This window comes from Myotis lucifugus, unplaced genomic scaffold, assembly GCF_000147115.1.
Source record: "Myotis lucifugus unplaced genomic scaffold, Myoluc2.0 scaffold_80, whole genome shotgun sequence".
Lineage (NCBI taxonomy): Eukaryota > Metazoa > Chordata > Mammalia > Chiroptera > Vespertilionidae > Myotis > Myotis lucifugus.
The window spans coordinates 2,735,774-2,758,212 of NW_005871128.1; the positions used below are offsets into that span (position 1 = coordinate 2,735,774).

The 22,439-nt window shown below is 38.7% G+C and overlaps 1 protein-coding gene and 1 pseudogene across 8 annotated transcripts in view; one reads left to right on the plus strand and one right to left on the minus strand.

Moving 5' to 3' along the window:
* Positions 1-22,439, minus strand: part of DST (dystonin) — a 421,009-nt gene that overhangs the window by 386,113 nt on the left and 12,457 nt on the right. The window lies entirely within an intron of this gene.
* Positions 14,108-14,945, plus strand: LOC102439333 (annotated as a pseudogene).

The following is a 22,439-nucleotide window of genomic DNA, read 5'->3' on the forward strand; positions in this document are numbered from 1 at the left end:
AGAGACATAAAAACAACAATTACGGAATTAAAAAGGCACATTAAGACAGTTTGGTTTGGGCCAACCCACGTACCCACTAAAGCTTTCCTTGACTAGCCCAGCTAATGCAGCATCAAACATCATTTTTTGTATTGATCATTCAGGATTCACTTAATGAAATAGATCTCCCATTATATATTACCGAACCAGGACCAGTCCCATAGACTCTCACAAAAAAATGCCACCAAACCTTAATAAACAAGATAAAACAACAGCAGAAACCTGAAAAGGTTAATGTTAAATGCCACTGAAACTGTTCCAGAGCTTAGGGGAAAAATGAGGAGGAGGAGGAGGAGGGGGAGGAGGAGGAGGAGGGGGAGGAGGAGGAGGAGGGGGAGGAGGAGGAGGAGGAGGAGGAGAAGGAGAGGAGGAGGAGGAGGAGGAGGAGGAGGAGGAGGAGGAGGAGGAGGAGGAAGAGAAGGAGAGGAGGAGGAGGAGGAGGAGAAGGAGGAGGAGAAAACAGGGGAAACACAAAAGTTTTATAAAGTAAGTACAGAATTGACATAAAAACCTGACATAGATTACACAAAAACTTCAGACCAATTTCATGTATATATATATATATATATATATATATATATATATATATATATAAATGCTAAAATCCTAATGAAAATATCAGCAAGTAGAATCAGCAGCCTATTAAAAGAATACAACATGATGAGGGAGAATTTATTACAAAAGTTCAAGAGGAATCCCGTATTAGAAAATCCATTATTATATTTCATTGGTCTAACAAAAACCACACAATCATGCCCATTGACATAGAAAAAGCATTGGGAGGAAAAGTCAGAAAACAATCTTGATTAAAAAAACAATCAATAAAATAGGAACAGATGAGTCATCAGACTGGTCCTTTCAGAAAAGCGGAAAGAGCGACAGGTATTTATGCAGAGAGGATTTAATAGAGGGAATTGGTAAAACAAGTGTTGGGAGGACTGCACCAGCAAAAAGAGGACACAGGTAACCTCGAGGTAATACCTGCAGGAAGCAGCTACCACCTAAAGAATTGGGGGAACAGAAGGGAAGCTATTAGGTTGCAAGAAGTTGGGGCTCAGACCTGTGAGAAGGGCACACTGCTCAGGTGCTGTTAGTTCCTCAGGAGCTTAGAAGAGGGAAGTGCCTCTGAGTTGGGGCTCATACCTCTGGGTGAGATACCTCAGTGGGGCACCTCTGACAGAAATAGCAAGAGACAGGAAATGCTTCTCCCACCTCCCAGGCCCCCCCCGCAGTGCCCCCTACTGACAGATTCTAACAGGAAGCTCCTGTCAAAGGCATCTGAGAAATGTGGTTGGCTGACTCCCAGCCCCAACACCAGAGAGTGTAGTATACAGGAGCAAGGTGAAGTTGAGAGACCAAGGGTAATTGACCAGCACAAATGAAACATAATAAAATCTATTTATCTCAACCCCAAGCCAGCTTCTGCTTAACAGGGAAACACTAGAGACATTCCCAGTAAAGTCAGGAACAGGAAGAATACCTACACTTATTACTATTATCCTATACTAGAGGCCCGGTGCACAAAAATTTGTGCACTCGGGGGGTCCCTCAGCCTGGCCTGTGCCCTCTCGAAGTCTGGGACCCCTCGGGGGATGTCCACCTGCTGGCTTAGGCCTGCTCCCTGGGGGATCGGGCCTGAGCTGGCAGTCAGACATCCCTCTGGCAGCCCGGCAGCCCTCGGGGGATGTCCACTTGCCAGTGGGGAGCAGGCTTAAGCTGCAGTCGGACATCCTTAGTGCTGCTGAGGAGGCAGGAGAGGCTCCTGCCATCACTGCTGTGCTGGCAGCCATCAGCCTGGCTTGTGACTGAGCAGAGCTCCCCCTGTGGGAGCGCACTGACCACCAGGGGGCAGCTCCTGCATTGAGCGTCTGCCCCCTGGTGGTCAGTGTGTGTCATAGTGACCAGTCATTCCCAGTCCTTCTGCTGTTAGGGTCAGTTTGCATATTACCCTTTTATTATATAGGATAATAAAGAGCTAATATGCTAATTAGACCAAACAGCAGAACGACCATCCGGAAGACCAAACAGCAGAAGCGAGGGCCAAGGTAGCCAGGGCTGCGAGGGCCGAGCCCCTTGCACGAATTTCGTGCATTGGGCCTCTAGTTTAATATATTGCTGGATGTCCTAGCCAATACAAACAGACAAGTGAAATAAATAAGAAATTTAAAAGTTGGAAAGGAGGATGCACAATAATCTCTACTTGCAGATGGTAAGTTTGTATACCTGGAAAACCCAAGTAATTCTATTGAAAAGTACTACAAATAGTAAAATAATTAAATTAGCAGGTTACAAGATTAAAAATAATAAAACCAATAGTTTTCATGTATAGAAAGTACAGACAGAAGATGTAGTGGGGGAAAAAAGACCCACTTTTAATCACAACAAAAAAGATAAAATACTAGAAACAATTTTAACAAGAAATGTGGAAGAACTACATGAAAAAGGCTCTTCCACAAAAGAAGAGTTGAACTAACCAAAAAGCCTTCCAATTATTAGATAGGACAACCCAAATCATAAAGATTCAATTCTCCTTTAACAAAATCCACATTTAAAACGATTGCATTTGCCAAAACCGGTTTGGCTCAGTGGATAGAGCGTCGGCCTGCGGACTGAAAGGTCCCAGGTTCGATTCCGGTCAAGGGCATGTACCTGGGTTGCGGGCACATCCCCAGTGGGAGATATGCAGGAAGCAGCTGATCGATGTTTCTCTCTCATCGATGTTTCTAACTCTCTATCTCTCTCCCTTCCTCTCTGTAAAAAATCAATAAAATATATTTTTAAAAAAACACAAAAAAACGATTGCATTAAAAATACTAATTTTTTTTCTTAAAATGAAACAACCTGAATCTAATATTCATATGAAAGGAAAAAAGGATAACCAAGCAACAGAGTATCCCAATAAGAGGAGACCACAACATATTATAAAGCCTCAAAGATAAAAACAGACCATTATGGAGGGTCATATGATAATATTTATCAAAACTGAAATATATATAAGCCTTGGCCACGTACTATTTTGGTTAGAGCATCGTCCTGATATACCAAGGTTGCAGGTTCAATCCCCGGTCATGGCACATACAAGAAGCAACCAATGGCCGAAACCGGTTTGGCTCAGTGGATAGAGCGTCGGCCTGCGGACTGAAGGGTCCCGGGTTCGATTCCGGTCAAGGGCATGTACGTTGGTTGCGGGCACACCCCCAGTAGGAGATGTGCAGGAGGCAGCTGGTCGATGTTTCTCTCTCATCGATGTTTCTAGCTCTCTATCCCTCTCTCTTCCTCTCTGTAAAAAATCAATAAAATATATTTAAAAAAAAAAAAAAAAGAAGCAACCAATGAATGCATAAATAATTGGAACAACAAATCAATTTCTCTCTCTCTCCCTCCCTCTCTCTCCTTCCCTCTGTCTCTCTCTCTCAGCAACCAATGAATGCATAAATAATTGGAACAACAAATCAATCTCTCTCTCTCTCTCTCTCTCTCTCTCAATTCTAAAATCAATAAATAAAATTTTTTTTAGAAAACCTGAAAAATATAAACTGTGACCCCATATTTCCCCTTCTGAGAGTTCATCCTAAAGATAACATTTGCACCATGTGAAATGACTCAAGTTTTACATTTAAGCATTGTTTATAATAATGAAATATTAGAAAATTAACTATATGTCATTAACAGGGGAACGGTTAACTAAATTATGTTCATGCATCCAATAGAATGCTATGTAGCTATAAAAAGTAGAGTGCTATCCTCAGAAAGCTCTCAAAGAAACACTAAATGAATAAAATGAGGTGTAAACATTTATACAGTATGTTACTATCCTTTTTGATGTTACTATAAAAAAGGAGAAAAATAAGATACTTTTATGTCCTTGAATATAGAAAAATAGATAATGAAAAGATTCACAAGAAACTAAGAACAATAATTATCTAAGAGATTTCCTTAAAACTGAGGGACAATAATGAGATAAAGAATTTTCTCGGACATATTTTATATGTCTTATTTTTTAATCATGTGAATGTTGTATCTATGCAAAAATTAAACTAAAATTAAAATAAATAAGCAATAATAACAAATGCTACCAAACTAAATCTTTAATCCCTACAGCAGAGCGATACCAACACTCAAAGTTTTTCCTATTACCTTTGTCTACTCCCCACAGTCTTATAACTGAAATCTTAGGTGTAGAGCCAGAAAAAAAACACAAATAATAACCTAATTTATCCTTTGATTCTACACACAAGACACAGAATCTCTCAGAAAAATGCAGGCATAAGCATCCACACTAACTTCAATTAACAACAAATTTCTAATAGGACCAGACATTACTGTGAAAGAAAAGAAAGAAAAAGAGAGTTTTTTAAGGGTAGGGGCAGGTCTTATTCAACCTGATTTTATTCCATTTAAGCTTCTGAGCAAGAGAGCTCAACAGGTTGGGTTCACTCTTCCGGTGAAGCCCAGCCCTTTGGAACTAATAGCCCAGAGTAAACTGCCCTTCAGGCCCTGGTGGTTTCTGGGCAGGTTAGGAAAACAGGTAAGGGAAGTGGCAATGGTTTTCAGAGCCTCTGTCCTCATCTTGTAAGTCTCAGTACCCAGTTCAAGAGCCTATACCATACCCTGGTTTTTCAGGGCCTTGAACTTGGGATCTACTAAGGTAGTTGCAACGAAGGTATTAGCTAGTTTCCAGCTGTTCAGAGGATTCAAAGCAAGAGTTAATAACATTGAAGAGGAGGCAGCTTGAAGGAAAATCCAAGCATATCTTCCTTACCTTTAACACAGCGGTTCTCAACCTGTGGGTCGCGACCACTTTGGGGGTCGAACGACCCTTTCATAGGGGTCGCCTAAGACCATCGGAAAACACATATATAATTACATATTTTTTTGTGATTACTCACTATGCTTTAATTATGTTCAATTTGTAACAATGAAATTGGGGGTCACCACAACATGAGGAACTGTATTAAAGGGTCGCAACATTAGGAAGGTTGAGAACCACTGCTTTAACAGGTGTCCCACCCCATAAAATGTTTTCTCAAAAGCACAAAAGAAATGATGTGTGCAGAAGTCGCATGGGAGACTAAGGTTTCAGGCCCAGAAACTATAAGATGAGAAAATCCAAAGTTATAGCTCCTCTTTTGTATACAATCTTCTAGAACAGAGTTCCAGAATTCTAGCCATGTTCCTTGCCTTTGCTTTTTTTTTCCTATGTAGTAAGACTATATAGATGGGCTTAAATTCAGGGAGCATCCATTTCACACTAAGAATTGGCTCTTTTGCCTCATCTGATGATTTTTTCATATCTTTGTCTACAGTGCATTACCCATTTGAGACCTAATTTCCTTATGTTCATTCATTTAAATTTTAAGAGATACAAATAAGCAATAAAATTTGCGAATAATTGCACACACGCTGCTGAACAAAGACAGCAATGTTGCTGAAACTGGTTGCAGGCAGGCAGCACTCCAAATATTCCTTTGTCATGATTGAATGACATAATCCAAAATCCTGGCATGGAAACCTTTTTAGAGATGGTATTAATATACTATATAAAAGGGAAGATTATATACACAGTCAGAAATCTGAACAGACAAGCAACCCTTATATTGCGGAATTCAAATTTCAGACACTTCCTGCAGCCTCCCTGTCAGTCTTTTATAACCTGGAATGAATTAGGCTGCAGTGATTATCCTCTAATTATACGTAGCTGCGTGCTTCAGTGTGGAAATGGCATTCAAATTGGAGTTGAGGGTAGGGGTTTGGGGAAGAAAGGCAAAGGGTATTTGAGAAGCTGAGGGGCATTTGGGGGTCGGACAAGCCTAGGCAAGACCCTGAAGAAGGTGTTCTGGGAAGACAAAGACCAGGCATGAGAGCAGAGGGTCAGAAGAGTGAGAAAGAGGGAGAAGGGAAAACAGCAGAACCAAACTTCAACTACTCTGTGTTTTCTCAGATATGCCCTAGTGACTCCAATTATTTTACCCACTTAATCCCACTCATCAAATATTTACCAAACGTCAAATATTCAACAAATAGTAAGTATGCTTTCCATAACTCAGAAATGTAAATTCCAATATGCTTGAAAAAGGAACTCTCAGAAAACAGACTAAGTTTCCTGATATCACACAAGGCCTTCGAAGACAGATGTGTAAGTCCTCACCTCTGATGCCCTCACCCAGTCCCAGAGGGAACAATACTTGGGAGGAATGAGGGAGGGTTGTGAGATGAAGGAAGAAAGAGGTGATGTTTAATCCTCATTTTGAAGTATGAGCAGGTGTTTGACACACACACACACACACACACACACACACACACACTAGAGGAATCCAGCACTGGCAATAGCATGAAAACACAGAAGGGAATAGTGAACATGGAGAAGCTAGGGCTAGGCCTTGTTTGAGTAATGTATGTATTGGAGGCAGGCTGGAGCTGAGACTGAGAAAAGGTATACCAATCCTGTAAGCAATGAGAAACCATTAAGCAAAAGGGGTGGAAGATGAGATCTGATTATAGACAGCTAACTCTGCCAACAGAATAATAAAGGTGAACTGGAAGCCAAAGCCAAAGACACCAGATAGCAGACCATTGTAAGAGCCAGTTCCACCCTGACCAGTTTGGCTCAGTGGATAGAGCGTCAGCCTGCGTACTGAAGGGTCCCAGGTTCGATTCTGGTCAAGGGCATGTACCTTGGTTGCGGGCATATACCCAGTGGGGGCTGTGCAGGAGACAGCTGATCGATGTTTCTCTCTCATCGATGTTTCTAACTCTCTATCCCTCTCCCTTCCTCTCTGAAAAAAAATCAATAAAATATATATATATATTTTTTAAAAAGCCAGTTCCTATAGCAGTGATGGCGAACCTATGACACACGTCAGAGGTGACACGCGAACTCATTTTTTTGGTTGATTTTTCTTTGTTAAATGGCATTTAAATATATAAAATAAATATCAAAAATATAAGTCTTTGTTTTACTCAATTTCTTCACTGATACAGCTCCTAGGGCAGTTGAAACTAAAGAGAAACTGAACAAATGGGACTACATCAAAATAAAAAGCTTCTGCACAGCAAAAGAAACCATCAACAAAACAACAAGAAAACCCACCTCGTGGGAAAACATATTTGCCAACGTCATATCTGATAAGGGCTTAATCTCCAAAATTTATAGGGAACTCATACAACTTAACAAAAAGAAGATAAACAATCCAATCAAAAATGGGCAAAGGATCTACATAGACACCTTTCAAAAGAGGACATTCAGAAAGCCAAGAGACATATGAAAACATGCTCAAAGTCACTAATCATCCGAGAGATGCAAATCAAAACAACAATGAGGTACCATCTCACACCTGTCAGAATGGCCATCATCAACAAATCAACAAACGACAAGTGCTGGAGAGGATGTGGAGAAAAAGGAACACTTGTGCACTGCTGGTGGGAATGCAGACTGGTGCAGCCACTATGGAAGGCAGTATGGAGGTTCCTCAAAAAATTGGAAATGGAACTCCCATTTGACCCTGTGATCCCACTTCTAGGAATATTTCCCAAGAAACCAGAAACACCAATCAGAAAGGATATATGCACCCAGATGTTCATAGCAGCACAATTCACCATAGCTAAGATCTGGAAACAGCCTAAGTGCCCATCAGTAGATGAATGGATTAGAAAACTGTGGTACATCTACACGATGGAATACTATGCTGCTGTTAAAAAGAAGGAACTCTTACCATTTGCAACAGCATGGATGGAACTGGAGAGCATTATGCTAAGTGAAACAAGCCAGTCAATGAAGGAAAAATACCACATGATCTCACTCTTTCATGGATAATTAAGACCATTACAAACTTTTGAACAATAATAAATACAGTGGCAGAGCTGCCTCAAACCGATTGTCGGACTGCAGTGGGAAGGCCAGGGAGGGTTGGGGGACAGGAGGGAGGGGAATAAGAGATCAACCGAAGGACTTGTATGCATCCATATAACCATAACTAATGGACATAAGACACTGGGGGGTAAGGGAGGGCAGGGGCTTGTCAAGGGTGGGGGGGAAAAAAGGACACTTATGTAATACCCTTTGTAATACTTTTAGCGAAAAATTAAAAAAAAAAAGTCTTTGTTTTACTATGGTTGCAAATATCAAGAAATTTCTATATGTGACACGGCACCAGAGTTAAGTTAGGGTTTTTCAAAATGCTGACACGCCGAGCTCAAGAGGTTCGCCATCACTGTCCTACAGGGTCTCTGGCTCAGGAGCTTGACATTTATAACTATTACATGTTATTCCATTATATGCAACTCATCTTTCCAGCTATTGCCCCCATCATTTATCCTTCAAACAGGCACATTTTTAAAATATATTTTTAATTGATTTCAGAGAGGAAGTAAGAGGGAGAGAGAAATAGAAACATCAATGATGAGAGAGAATCATTGATCAGCTGCCTCCTGCACGCCCCACAATGGGAATCGAGCCCGTAACCCGGACATATGCCCTGACCAGGAATCGAACTGTAACCTCCTGGTTCATAGGTCAATGCTCAACCACTGAGCCACACCACCTGGGCAAACAGGTACATTTTTAAGAGTGAATGGAGGCACTAATCAGACAGGATGCTAAAGTAGTAGGCATTAACTCAAATTCTCCCTGGCAAAAGGGACGACAAAATCTTTCCATCATTGGTGTCGTTAGCATAACACCTATTTTGGTCCAAGAAAAATGGCAACTCCGGCTTTTCCATTTAGATTTTGGTTTTCTTTAATTACTTTTTGGCATGCTCTGAGTTTATAAATTCTAGCATGTTGGCTGTAAATGTTTCTGTTCAAGAGTGGAACCGTTTACTAATTTGTTGATCCTTGGCCCATGTATATACTGCGGCATATACATGGTCTCCACTGTCAAAACTCACAGATCACCCATTGTGTAACTAGCCCAGATCGGCTGCCCTCTGAAATTGATAATGCCTCCAGGCTGCCCTTCCCACTGTCAGTTAACATGTACTCTGGAAACAGAAATGAATTTGAATATTAATCTTAAAAAAATATAATTAAAAAACAATATTTTCTTTAAAAATATGTTATGACATATTCCAAAGTCAAATATCGATTAAAAGAGTTTCCTTGGGGGGGGGGGGGTGATAGAAGAGGGTATTGGGAGGATAAATGATGATGGAAGGAGACTTGACTTGGGGTGGCGAACACACAACACAATATACAGATGATGTATTATAGAATTGTACATTTATAATTTTATTAACCAATGTCACCCCAATAAATTCAATAAAAAAGTGTTTCCTCTTTCTTTGAACAATTTAGATAATAAAGCTAGCAAATATATCTAAAAAGAAATTTTTTTCAGTTTTCTGAATTATTCCCATACACTCTCCTTATCAGTTGGCAGTATCTCTCTGTTTTTCTAAGCTGCACACATACTTCAGCTTTAATTAAAAGGCCCCGTTGCCATAGTTTCTCAGAGAACAGCTCAAGGCATGCTTGAGTCCATTATTTTCTTGAGGTTTCTAGAGAAACTGTATATAGCAGTAGCCAGTCAGAATTTCCCAGTTTTACCTCCTACCCAGTACAGCATACTCTTCAGACAAAGCGAGGTATTCTAAATATTTTAAGGGCGTCTAAACAACTAGGGATGTTGCTTAAAATTCAGCCTTTGGTTTCCTCTGTTCTGACACATTGGCAGGTAATGTAAGCAGCAGGCTACGGCTTAAGCGGAGTCAGCAGATGGAGGGGGAATTCAGCCCCACAAATGCACCGCACCTGTGGAAAACACCAGCACATTTTTCCTCCTGGTAATAATGATGAAAATACACTGTATAATAATCATATTGCTTCATATTTTCTAATAACTCAGAAATGTAAATTCCAATATGCTTGAAAAACAAACACTCAGGAAATAGACTAAATAATCTTTAATATTTCAAAAATTAAAAAGTGGAGCTCAGAGAACCTTATTTCTTAAAGCTAAAACTTGCTTCCTTTGGAGTCCCTACCCCGCTTTCAAGTGGCAATTACCGCTCTCTCTAAGTCTTGAAAAGCAAGCTCAAAGGTTATTCTGAGCTTTCAAGGTTAAAGAATGTAAATTAACACTGATCCCGATGAACTTTAGAAAGGCAAATGCCAGTTCAGCTCCTTGTAATTCAGGCTCCCTTTCCTGCTTCTAGGGAGCGATGAGCGTGATCTGTGCAGGTAAAAGGACCAGGGCTGAAATTTCAGCTCTCGGAGCCATGTGACCTAAGGCGAGTGATGACTAAATGAGATAGGACGTATGTAAAGATAGAAAAGCTCTCAGAAAATGGCAGCTGATATCATTCATGCATATAACTAGGTCATCTCCAGGACAGGATGTGGGGCAGGATGAGCTCTCACAGTTTTCAGAAATCATCCTGCTTCCTTTGACTATCATTTTAAGAGCTCATATAAACTACTCCATTATACTGATTTTTCCAACGTAAGTATTATACAAATCATTTGACTTCCTCATTCTGTATCACTAAACTTCCTTTTAGTCTCACTTTTCTGCACCAGATGAAGAGAGTCTTAAAAGTACTTGAGAGATAGAAGGGCCATATTTCTAACTAGACGCATAGGGAAATTAAAGATGCCCTGTGCATGCTAAGATTATAAATGAATAAATGCATGGTGAATGAATCAAGGTTCCATTCTATCGCAGCTATTATGCTATGTGTCCCTTTATATTTCAATTCAACAGGCTTAAGTATTTTTAAAAATAGCATTTATTATTTTCACTGATTCTCACAATGATCTGTAAAAAGATATATAACAAGTGTTGCTATTTCTAGTTTACCAAAAGAGAAAACAAACCTCAGGAATATTCAGTGACTTACCCAAGGTAAGCTAAGCAACAGGGTTTGACCTCAGGTCTTTTTATGCTAAATCAGGACCCTCTCCACCACGGGGTCAGGATCCTGTCCACTGTACCACCCAGCTTCTCACAGGGCCCTAACACTGAAGAAAGTCTGAGAAACAGCTCCCCAGAAGGTTCTGTAGCCGCTATTCCTGAGTATTCACTTCTTCACTGGTAAACAGATGAACTAGAACACATCCTCCTGAAGGGTCCTGCCTATGCTGCAGGAAGAAGGTCTGAGCTAGAAGTTCAAGTTGTAGACTGTGGATTAGGGAGGACTTTGTGAATTACTATTTCTCCAGGTATCACAGGCCATTTACAGGACTGTTCTCTAATCTCACACCTAAACCATGGTGAGAACTGCCCTGTCCTGCCAAAGGCATTACCCAAGATAAATTTTCACCTGGAAGAGATTTTCGGAAAAAGCTAAGAACCACATGATTTCATTCAGATGTGGGATATCAAACTGAAACGTGCAGACACAAACAAGAGTGTAGTGGTTGCCAGAGGGAAGGGGCTGAGGGGTGGGGGTGAAGGGGGCCTAATATACAGTGACAGAAGATTTGACTTTGGGTGGCGAGTACACAGTCCAATTCACAGATCTTTTATCGTAGAAATCTACACTGACACCTATGTGATCCTATTAACCAATGTCACCCTAATAAATTTAATTTTAAAAAGTGATCCCAGTACCATTTGGACAAGGATATCTAGTCACTTTATTGCAGGAGTTCTTAACTGGGATCAATCTCTGCCCTGAGAATCCACGGATGAGCATTAAGAGGACAGGGTTTGAAAGTATGTGCAAAAGAGTATGTCTCTGTATCGCTAATATTTATAGAGATGTAGATCATAGCTCTCATCAGATCCTCAGAATGCCCTCCACAGGTTTAGGTCCTGCAAGAGGACTTCAGAAGACTAGAAATTAGACCTCATTATTATTGAATTAAATTTTTTTGAAGTTTCTATTTGTACTTTTGCAAATTTCTATTATACTGCAGCACTTTTAAAAAAGCTAGACAATGTCACCAAGTCTTTCCAAATATATTTGGGATTCCTTTGGGGCACCCTATAGTACCTTTCAATACAAGAGGCAGCTATACCCTAGATTCGTCTGAAATGTTTGCAAATGCCTGCTGCCTCCTCCATGTAGCTCACTGCAAAGTGGGTAGTGGTAGGAATTTATTTATTTAATATCGGTTAATGATTCTCCAGAGTTAGTCAGTTAATTATTCAAAACTTATTAATGGGTTCCTTTTTAATGTGAGAATTCCACTCTCTTTGTAAATAGCCTCCATCATGATTAAATGTACTAGTATATTGCTTTTTGTAAAATCTGCAGGTAGTTCTGTAATCTCCATCTATTTGGTTTTCAGAAATTGAATGGAAGTCCAGAAAAATCTGAAGCATACTGGACAGAAAGAAAAGGAAAAATTTTTTTCCAAATGAAAATGCATTGAAGTTGGGTTTCTAAAACTTCTGTATAATAATCAAATAAGTGGAATCTTCAGATTGCATGAGTTATGTGCAGCAATACACATGTCTACATCATCTTAACTTGATGGCAAATTGCTATAAGATTTTCCAAAAAGTAAATAAGTAAAAAGAGAAAAGCAATGGGCTTAAGAGGGGATAGACTAATTAAAAACAACATGGTTCTAGTACAATAAAGTAAAATGTCTCCCACTGAACACAATTACACAACTGAGCAGAATGCGCCAAGCAGCCATTTGAGGATTCTGAGAAGTAAATGGTAGCAATGAACTTGAAGTTTTTAAAAGGCCAGAATTTGAAGTACCACAAACCAGTGGTGAGTTTGCCGTATTTACCTCCAGTATCCCCCAGATTGAAAACAAGGCAGCCACGCACCCGAAACCCAACACTGGCTGGGTACTGAGGCTCAGACAGACAGAGCTCCAGAAGAGCCTTTATTCTGGCTTGAGGAGTGAGAAAGAGAATACTTAGACTTAGAATGCAGAAATCCCCCCTTTTTTCTTCTCCGAGTCTCTTAAGCCCCAGCCCCCTGATCTTCAAGCAATCCCGCAGGCAATGACATTAGAAGTCCCCGCGGAAGAGGAACCTTCCTCTGATCCCAAGAGAGTGGAACAAACTCCCATCATTTTATACTCTCTCTCTTTCTTCCTACCACGTAGTCCTGAACACAGGCTCAGTCACAGAAGTGTGCAACGGAAGAGGTTAGCAAAAACCCCAGTTTTCTAACCAGACAAACAAAAAGGAATCTGAAAGTACTACCAACCATACAGAAATTACAAGGCATCAGTGGGAATACTATTGGGCCAACAAATTACACAATTTAGATGAAATGAAAAAATTTCTAGAAAGGCCCAAATTACCAAACTGACTCAAGAAGAAATGGAATATCTGAATAGGAATATATAAAGAAATTGAATACTTAAATTTTAAATTGATAACTAAAAATATTTCCACAAAGAAAACACCAGCCTGAAATTCCTTTCGTGATGAACTCTGTCAAATATTAAATAAAAATAATACCAATAATTCACAATCTCAAAGAATAAAGAAAAACTCAAAATGGGTCATAGACTAAAATTCAGTGATGGCAAACCTTTTGAGCTTGGCGTGTCAGCATTTTGAAAAACCCTAACTTAACTCTGGTGCCGTGTCACATATAGAAATTTTTTGATATTTGCAACCATAGTAAAACAAAGATTTATATTTTTGATATTTATTTTATATATTTAAATGCCATTTAACAAAGAAAAATCAACCAAAAAAATGAGTTCGCGTGTCACCTCTGACACGCGTGTCATAGGTTCGCCATCACTGGACTAAATTAAGAACCAAAACTATAAAATTTCTAGAAAAAAAAAACACAGCAGAAAAATTGTCATGACCTTGGGTGAGGCAATGAATTCTTAAATATGACACCAAACAAAACAAAACACAATCCATAAAGGAAAATAACCGATAACTTGGACTTAAGTATTTAAAACTTTTGCACCTAACAAAATACCATTACGTAAATCAAAAGACAAACCACAGCATAAGCAAACCTTTGTAGATCACGTGTATGTTCAAGGGCTTGTATCCAGAATATAAAAAAACTCTTACAACTCAATAAAAGGACACAGTACCCAATTTAGAAATGGGCAAAGATTAGCCCTGGTGTGATTTTGTCCTGTGCAGCTATTCCATCTGCCTTCTCTCCCACCTGTGTGCCAACACCCCATGGAAAAGTCAGTGGACATGGACATGAACTCCCTGAGACCTCAGAACTAGCCTTTTGGTTTGAAGTAAAGACTGACAGAAATTATCACTTTGAGATGGATAATAATGAAAATGAGCACCAGTTATCGTTGAGAATGGTCAGTTTAGGGGCTGGTGCAAAGTATGAACTGCACATTATTGAAGCAGAGGCAATGAATCATGAAAGCAGTCCAATTCATAGTAACACTGGCAACTTTGAAAATGTCCATACAGCCATCGGTTTTCCTGGAGGCTTTGAAATAACACATATAGTCTTACAGTTGCAGTGTGATTCAGGGACTGTGCAAATTAATGGGAAGCACTCAGTAGATGTGGGGGAAAAATGCAAAGTCAGAAGATGAAGAGGAGGAGGATGTGACCCAAAAAATGTATACACACTTTGGATAATTATAAAAGCAGTGTGTATATAGTTTTTTGGGACACTCTGTTTACCTGGAAAGTAACTTGCCCCCGGAATTGGTAGCAAATTTCCACAGAAAAAAAAGAAAACTTGCTGCTGATGAAGATGGTGATGATGAAGAAGATGATGACTTTGATGAGGAGGAAGCTAAAGAAAAAGCTCCAATAAATAAATCTATATGAATTACTCCAGCCAAAAATGCACAAACATCAAACCAGAATTTAAAAGGCTCAAAACCAAGATCAAAGTGTCAAGAATCTGTCAGAAACAGAAAACTAGTCCTAAAACACAGAAAAAAACCTAGCTCCGTAGATGACATTAAAGCAAACAAGTATAGAAAAAGGTGGTATTGTCCCAAAGTGGAAGCCATCAGCTGTGAGAATTGCTCCGGATGACTGACCAGAGGCTATTCTCTAGCAGCGGAGGAAGTCTCTTTAAGAAAACAATTTAAACTGCATTTCTACAACAGTTGATATCTAACTGTCCTTTTTATAATGCAGAGAGAACTTGTCCTACTGTGTCTGTTAAATGTTTTTTAGGTTCATTGTTGTCCAAAATGCCCATTTAGCTTTTATTTATTTATTTATTTATTTTAATATATATATTTTTATTGTTGAGAGTATTACAGATATCTCCCATTCCTCCCTCTCCTCTTTTACCCCTTTTGGCCCAGCCCCTACACCCCCCTCCAGGCCTTCACCACCCATTGTCTGTGTTCATGGGCTATGTAAATCCGTATCTATAAAATATCAGTGTATTTTAAATAATGGATATAAAATCAGAAAAAAAGTTGTTTAATTTCATTTACTGTTTAGTGTTCATAAAGTTTTTTCTTTGTTAATTTTTTTTCTAATATGTAATTTACAAAAAGACTACTGTACTTGAAAGTAACATTCAGACAATTCAAAGAGTCAATGATGAGGATAGGCAAGAGAATGTAGTCCTATAATTGCTGTTTAAAGACTCTGATTTTAACCTCAATATGCATGTCTTCTTGCTCATGTACAGTCTTTTTCTTGTTGTTAATAATTTTGCAGGGGAAGGATGCTAGAATTGCTGTTACATTATCTTCAAAGTCTTAAATGTCAAAGTTTTTTGAAATAAGACTTGTATGTAGATATCATATATTCCAGGAATTTTACATATTATTAGATGGAACTATTACAATATGGGTAAAATTCTTTTATTTAGCAGTCATGAATTTTACATGGGGATTTGGTTAGTTATTGACTAATTTTTTTAAAAAGGTTTATTGAGCAACTATTACTACATAGACTATACATGCTGCGGAATATTAATACTGCATAACACATAGAGTATAGGCCAATTTAAAGCATTATCCTCTTAAATTCCAGTTTTATTTTCTATTTATATTATGCCACATTAAATATTAATAGACTAAACACTCCAATTAAGAGACAGAGATTACGGGCTCAATTACCAGTAGGGTACATGTAGGAGGCAGCTGATCAATGATTCTCTCTCATCATTGGTGTTTCTATCTCTCTCTCCCTTTCCCTTCCTCTATGAAATCAATAAAAATATGTTTTAAAAAAGCAAGTCACAATAAATTTAAATTTAAAAGGATTGAAATCATATAGAGTATATTCATACAACAGAATCAAATTAGGAATCAATAACAATAATATGTCTAGGAAAATCTCAGCTATTTGGAAATGAAATAACATGCTTCCAAATAATTCATGCATCAAAAATAAATCACAGGAGAAATTAGAAAATATCTTCAACTGAATGATGAAGACACAATATTTCAAAATTGTGTGATGCAGCTAAAGCAGTGCTCAGAGTAAAACACATAGCTTTAACTGCTTATAGTAAAACAGAAGAAAACCCTAAAATCTAACAAATTTTCAACTTTAGGGGATAAAATAAGGCAAAGTAAACACAAAGTAGATGGAAGGAAATACTAGAGATAAAAGCAAACATTGATGGAATAGAGAAAAAAATATACAATAGAGAAAATTAGCAAAGCCAAAGTTGGTTCTTTGAAAAGGTCAATAGAGTTTATAAATAGCAAGTGAGACTGATCAAGAAAAACACACACAAATCACCGGTATGACATATGGAAGAAACATTATAATTACAGAACCCACAGACAGTAAAAGGATAAAAGAATATTTTGTGCAACTTTATGTCCAAAATTTGACAACTTAGTTGAAATGGAAAAATATCTATCTATAGTTTCCTAATTATCCATTCATCCATCCATCCAACCCATGCATATGTCTTAGAAATTGCTCTAACTTCCAAATCTTGAATTCTAAAATAGCTCTCTTTGACCACACACCTGCCTGCCTGCACCTCCTTATGAGCTCTTAGTGAGTTTCTTCCTTACCTGATCAAGACCGCAAGTCCTAAAATCTTGCTTAGGTTTCAGCCTGTCGGCACTTAACTTCACTTACCTTTCTACTCCCTATAGACCAGTGTTTCTCAACCGTCTGGCCCTTTAAATACAGTTCCTCATGTTGTGACCCAACCATAAAATTATTTTCATTGCTACTTCATAACTGTAATGTTGCTACTGTTATGAATCGTAATGTAAATATCTGATATGCAGGATGGTCTTAAGCGACCCCTGTGAAAGGGTCATTCCACCGCCAAAGGGGTCGTGACCCACAGGTTGAGAACCACTGCTATAGACCCTTAATCAACTATACAGTATAGAGAAGCTTTCTCTGTTATTCTCACATTGCTCATGCAGTTAGTTGTTCTGCCACACTGACTTTGACAATTCCCAGACCTGAGCCCAACTCACTGACTGCATTTATATTCTTGTGCCTAGGATACTTATCCTTAACACCCAGTCATGTGGTTTGTGTGTTATTCAACAGCTCCTTTTTAGTGTATCAGTTAGCTTCTGCTTTGAAACAAACCACTTAAAACATTAACTATTTAGTTTACAATTCCGGGGATTGGCAGTTTGGGCTATGCTCAGATGGCAGTTTTTCTGGTCTGAGTCAGGGTTGGTTCAACAAAGCTGGAACTCTCTTATGTGCCTTTGGTCAGCTCCTGGCTGACTCGGTTTTCCTCTACTTGTTCTCTCCTCTTCCAGCAAGCCAACCCAAATTTGTTCATATGGGATTAGATTCCGGCTCCAAAAGCAGCAAGAGTGGGAGTGCATGTGGCCTCTTGATGTGTAGGCTCTCAACTCACAGTAGCTCTGCTCACACATTATCTTGGACAAAGCAAGTCTCAGGGAGTGGGGGAAATAGAGTTCTGATGAGAGCAGTTGCAGAGTGTTGTGGTCACTTTTGCAATCTATCATAGATAATTTTTAGAATTACCTCTATTTTGCTGATGTCTACTGTCCCCAAAGCACTCATTTTTCCCCCCAAAGCACTCATTCTAAGCTTTTTCTTTTTTTCTCTAGACAGTCTTTTCCAATATTTTGGCTTATATATACCCGAAAATTATGTCCACCTGAAATTTCTAGGCCTAACAATTTTTCAAAAAAATTTTGAGGGGTAATTTCCAGTTTTAGATTATTCTCCGTAACCCCAGAATGATTTCTCATGCCTGTTTGCAGTCGTGAGAAATGTGTCTACCCCACACCCCACAACCACTAATCTGCTTTTGGTGTCTAGTGAGTTGCCTTTCTGGGCATTGCCTGTAAGTGGAATCATAGAATATGTATCTTTTGCATCTGGCTTCTTTCATCTAGGTTAATGATTTTGAGGTTCATCCAGGTTGTAATATGTATCATATTGTAGCATGTATCAGTAGCCTGTTCATTTTTATTGCTGAATAGTATTCCATTCTATGAGTATACCACACTTGGTTATCCATTCACCAGTTGATGGATATTGGATTTCCCTCTCCAATTTTTAGCTATTGTAAATAATGCTGCTATAAATATTTGCTTAAAATCTTTTTGTAGCGATATGTTTTCATTTATATTGGGCAGATACCCAGAGTAGAATAGGTAGCTTATATTGTAAGTTTATGTGTTTTCCAAAGTGGCTGTACAATTTAACATTCTCACCAGCAATGCATGAGGGTTCCAGTTTCTCCAAGTATTATCTTTGTTAATACTTGTTATTGTCTGTTCTTTAATTATAGCTATTCTAGTGCCATGGTTGGCAAACCGCGGCTCTCGAGCCACATGTGGCTCTTTGGCCCCTTCAGTGTGGCTCTTCCACAAAATACCACGTGCGGGCACGCACGTACAGTGCAATTGAAACTTCGTGGCCCATGCGCAGAAGTCGGTATTTTGTGGAAGAGCCACACTGAAGGAGCCAAAGAGCCACATGTGGCTCACGAGCCGCGGTTGGCCGAGCCGCAGTTTGCCAACCACTGTAGTGGGTTTAAAAGTGGTATCTCTAGTTTTAATTTCCTTTTACCTAATGACTAATGATTTTCAGCACTTTTTCATGTGCTTATTAGCACCTCATAGATCTTCTTTGGTAAATGTTTCAATATTTGCCCATTTTAATTGAAATTAAATTTAATGTTTTTTACTTTTATTGAAATGCTGAGTTTATTTCACATGTATATTTGTGTCTCCTGACCATTTCCATTTGTCTGAGTGCCATTACTACTATGTCCTATTGTAGCATTTCATACATACTTACTAGTAAAACCAAGCAAAGGGTGGAGTTCCATCTTTAAAAGCTAAATGGGAGAAACAAAAGAAAAAAATAAACAAATGGGACTATATCAAAATAAAAAGCTTCTGCACCCCCCGAGTGCACAAATTTTTGTGCACCGGGCCTCTAGTATCAAAATAAAAAGCTTCTGCACAGCAAAAGAAACCACCATCAAAATGAAAAGGGAGCCCACTGTATGGGAGAACATATTTGCCAATGATACATCTGATAAGAGTTAATCTCCAAAATATATAAAGTACTTATACAACTCAACGAAAGTAAGACAAACAATTCAATTAAAAAATGGGCAGAGGACCTGAATAGACACTTCTCCAAAAAGGACATACAAATGGCCAAGAGACATGAAAAAATGCTCACCATCACTAATCATCAGAGAAATGCAAATTAAAACCACAATGAGATATCACCTCATACCTGTCAGAATGGCTATCATCAATAAATCAACAAACAAGTGCTGGTGAGGATGCAGAGAAAAGGGAACACTAGTTCACTGCTGGTGGGAATCCAGATTGGTGCAGCCACTATGGAAAACTGTAGGAAGTTTCCTCAAAAAATTAAAAATATAACTGCCTTTTGACCCAGTGATCCCACTTCTAGGAATATATCCTAAAAACCCCTAAATAACAGTAAGAAAGAATATATGCACCCCTATGCTCATGGCAATGTTATTTACAATAGCTAAGATTTGGAAACAGCCCAAGTGCCCATCAGTAAATGAAGGAATAAAAAAGCAGTGGTACATTTACACAATGGAATCCTGTGCAGCTATGAAAAAGAAGGATCTTTTACCCTTTGAGGCAGCATTGGGTGGACTTGGAGATTATTATGCTAAGTGTAATAAGCCCATCAGAGGAAGACAAACATCACATGATCTTACTTATCTGTGGAATCTAATGCACAAAATGAATTGACCAAAATAAGACCCGAAGCATGGAGGCATAGAACAGACTGACATACCTCGGTGTGGGGGTAAGAGGATGAGAAGAGATAAATCAAATAACTTATATACTTACTAGAGGCCTGATGCACGAAAATCGTGCAAGAGTAGGCCTTCCTTCCCCTCTGGCACCGGGGACTCGGGCTTCCCTCCCTCTGGCCGCTGGCAGGCACCTGGGACCTGGGCTTTGTCTGGAAGGATGGAAGGACGTCTGGAAGGACATCTGGTCTAATTAGCATATTATGCTTTTATTATTGTTGTTGTTTCTAATGCCTCTTCAAGCTTTAATACACCACTTCATATAAAATGTAGAAACCTTGCAATCTGTAGGGAGTTCATTTATTTCCCTGTATTTCTCTACACTAAAGCTGCCAAATGTATATATTTATCTCTCTGTATAATATGTATTATAGAATGTTATAACATATTCTATAATACATACTATAGAATATGTATATTATAAACCCCACAAGACAATGTTATAATATGTGCTTTAAAATTATATGTATTTTTTAATTAAGAGGAATAAAATTGTTTTTTCTACTTATCTTGACATTTATCATTTTTTATTCTCTTTTACTTAAATTCTACACCACATGTCTCAAAACGAGTTACTAAAGATTCCCAAAGCACACCATTTGGCCCTCACCAAGCATGAATGCATAATTTACACATTAAAATTGCCCCTGATCTTTCCTCTTGAGATCATGACAGTTAAAGCAATACCAATTGATATCAATGTGATTATGAACAAAACGTAAATTCAGGCACTAGAATTGGGTGACAATACTGGTGATAAGGTAAATTGGTTACAAGATAATTCAGAATATACTTATGTTGATTTTTTCATATTATAAACTAAGATAAAAACATTAAATATTAAAAATTTTGTTCAAAACTCACATCAAGGAATGAAAATCTCTTCAATAATGAATAAAAATGTCAGGGAAATTTTCAACTCATTTTTCAAAAGTGCCTGAATCTGTGTATTTTCTAAGTAACCATAGGATGCTAACTAAGGCATAACTGTATATCTGAGATAAAAAAATGAAAACCATCTGTCTCTTTCCCTTTAAGTAAAAGAGGGATACAGTAATATTTAGAAAGTTACGGAATCCATGAGAATTGAAAATTATGCTAACTTGTAGAAAATGTTTAATATTCATCCATTCCTGGAACATTTACTAAGCTTCAGTCTGTGCCAGACACTGAGCTAAAAACTAAAGATTTACACTACCTTCAAGATACAATCTTGTAGGAAAGACCAAAAAAGAAAAAAGAAAAGAAAAACACACCCAGAACCTCAATTATGATTATGAGGAGTGAGCTGAAAGAGTGTCCTGGAGGAGATGACCTATGAACCGGGTTTTAAAGGAAGAGCAGGAGTTAGTCTTTTGTGCCCAAATATTTTGTTGTTGTTGTTGTTAGGGGTGAGTGGGCAGAGAAAAGGAAAAGGAATGGAAGTTTTCTCAATTGGAAACAATAATCCTAAAAGATCATGGTCCGTTTGCACACTTACAAGTGTGAACAAATGGTTAGGTTAGAACTATCACAAGGACATCAGTATAGGGATCTCTCTGATGTTATATTAAGAAGGTTGTCCTTCATTACCTTGAAGGAAGCGGGAAACCACTGAGGGATTTTATTATTATTCTTAATCCTCACCTGAGGATATTTTTTCCATTGCTTTTCAGAGAGAGTGGAAGAGAGGGAGGGAGGGAGGGAGGGAGGGAAACATGGATGTGAGAGAGACACATAGACTGGTTGCCTCCCGCACGTGTCCCAATGCCCTTGACCAGGATTTGAACTTGCAACCCTTTAGTGTGCTGGCCGACACTCTAACCACCTTGCCACACAGGGCACCACTGAAGATTTTAAGTAGGAGAGGAATATGGTTTACCCAACCCTTTCTTTCTTGCCTACCTCTACTGCAGACGGAAAAAGAAAAGCTCATATGCCAAGCTTCACTCGAGTGTGAAAGGTGGCCTTGTGACACAGTTCTGACCTGTCAAGTTATAAGAAGAAATCTAACTGGAAAGGTTTCTAGCAAAACTTTTGATTTTCTGATGAATATCCTTCCTTGGCCAGCTCTGCTCCTTCCCCTCCTTCCTTCCTTGAATTTGGGCATGATGTCTGGAACCATGCCAGCCATCCTGCAACCAGGAGGGAAAGGCTAGGATTATCCCTAACACTAGCAATGACACAGGAGAGCAGCTCAAGCAAAGCCAGCAGCAGCTCTAGACCTCTTGCAACAAGAGAATATAAATCCCTGCGTATTAATAACCCACTTTATGCTGAGATTACTTGAATCTGAATGTCTCCATGAGT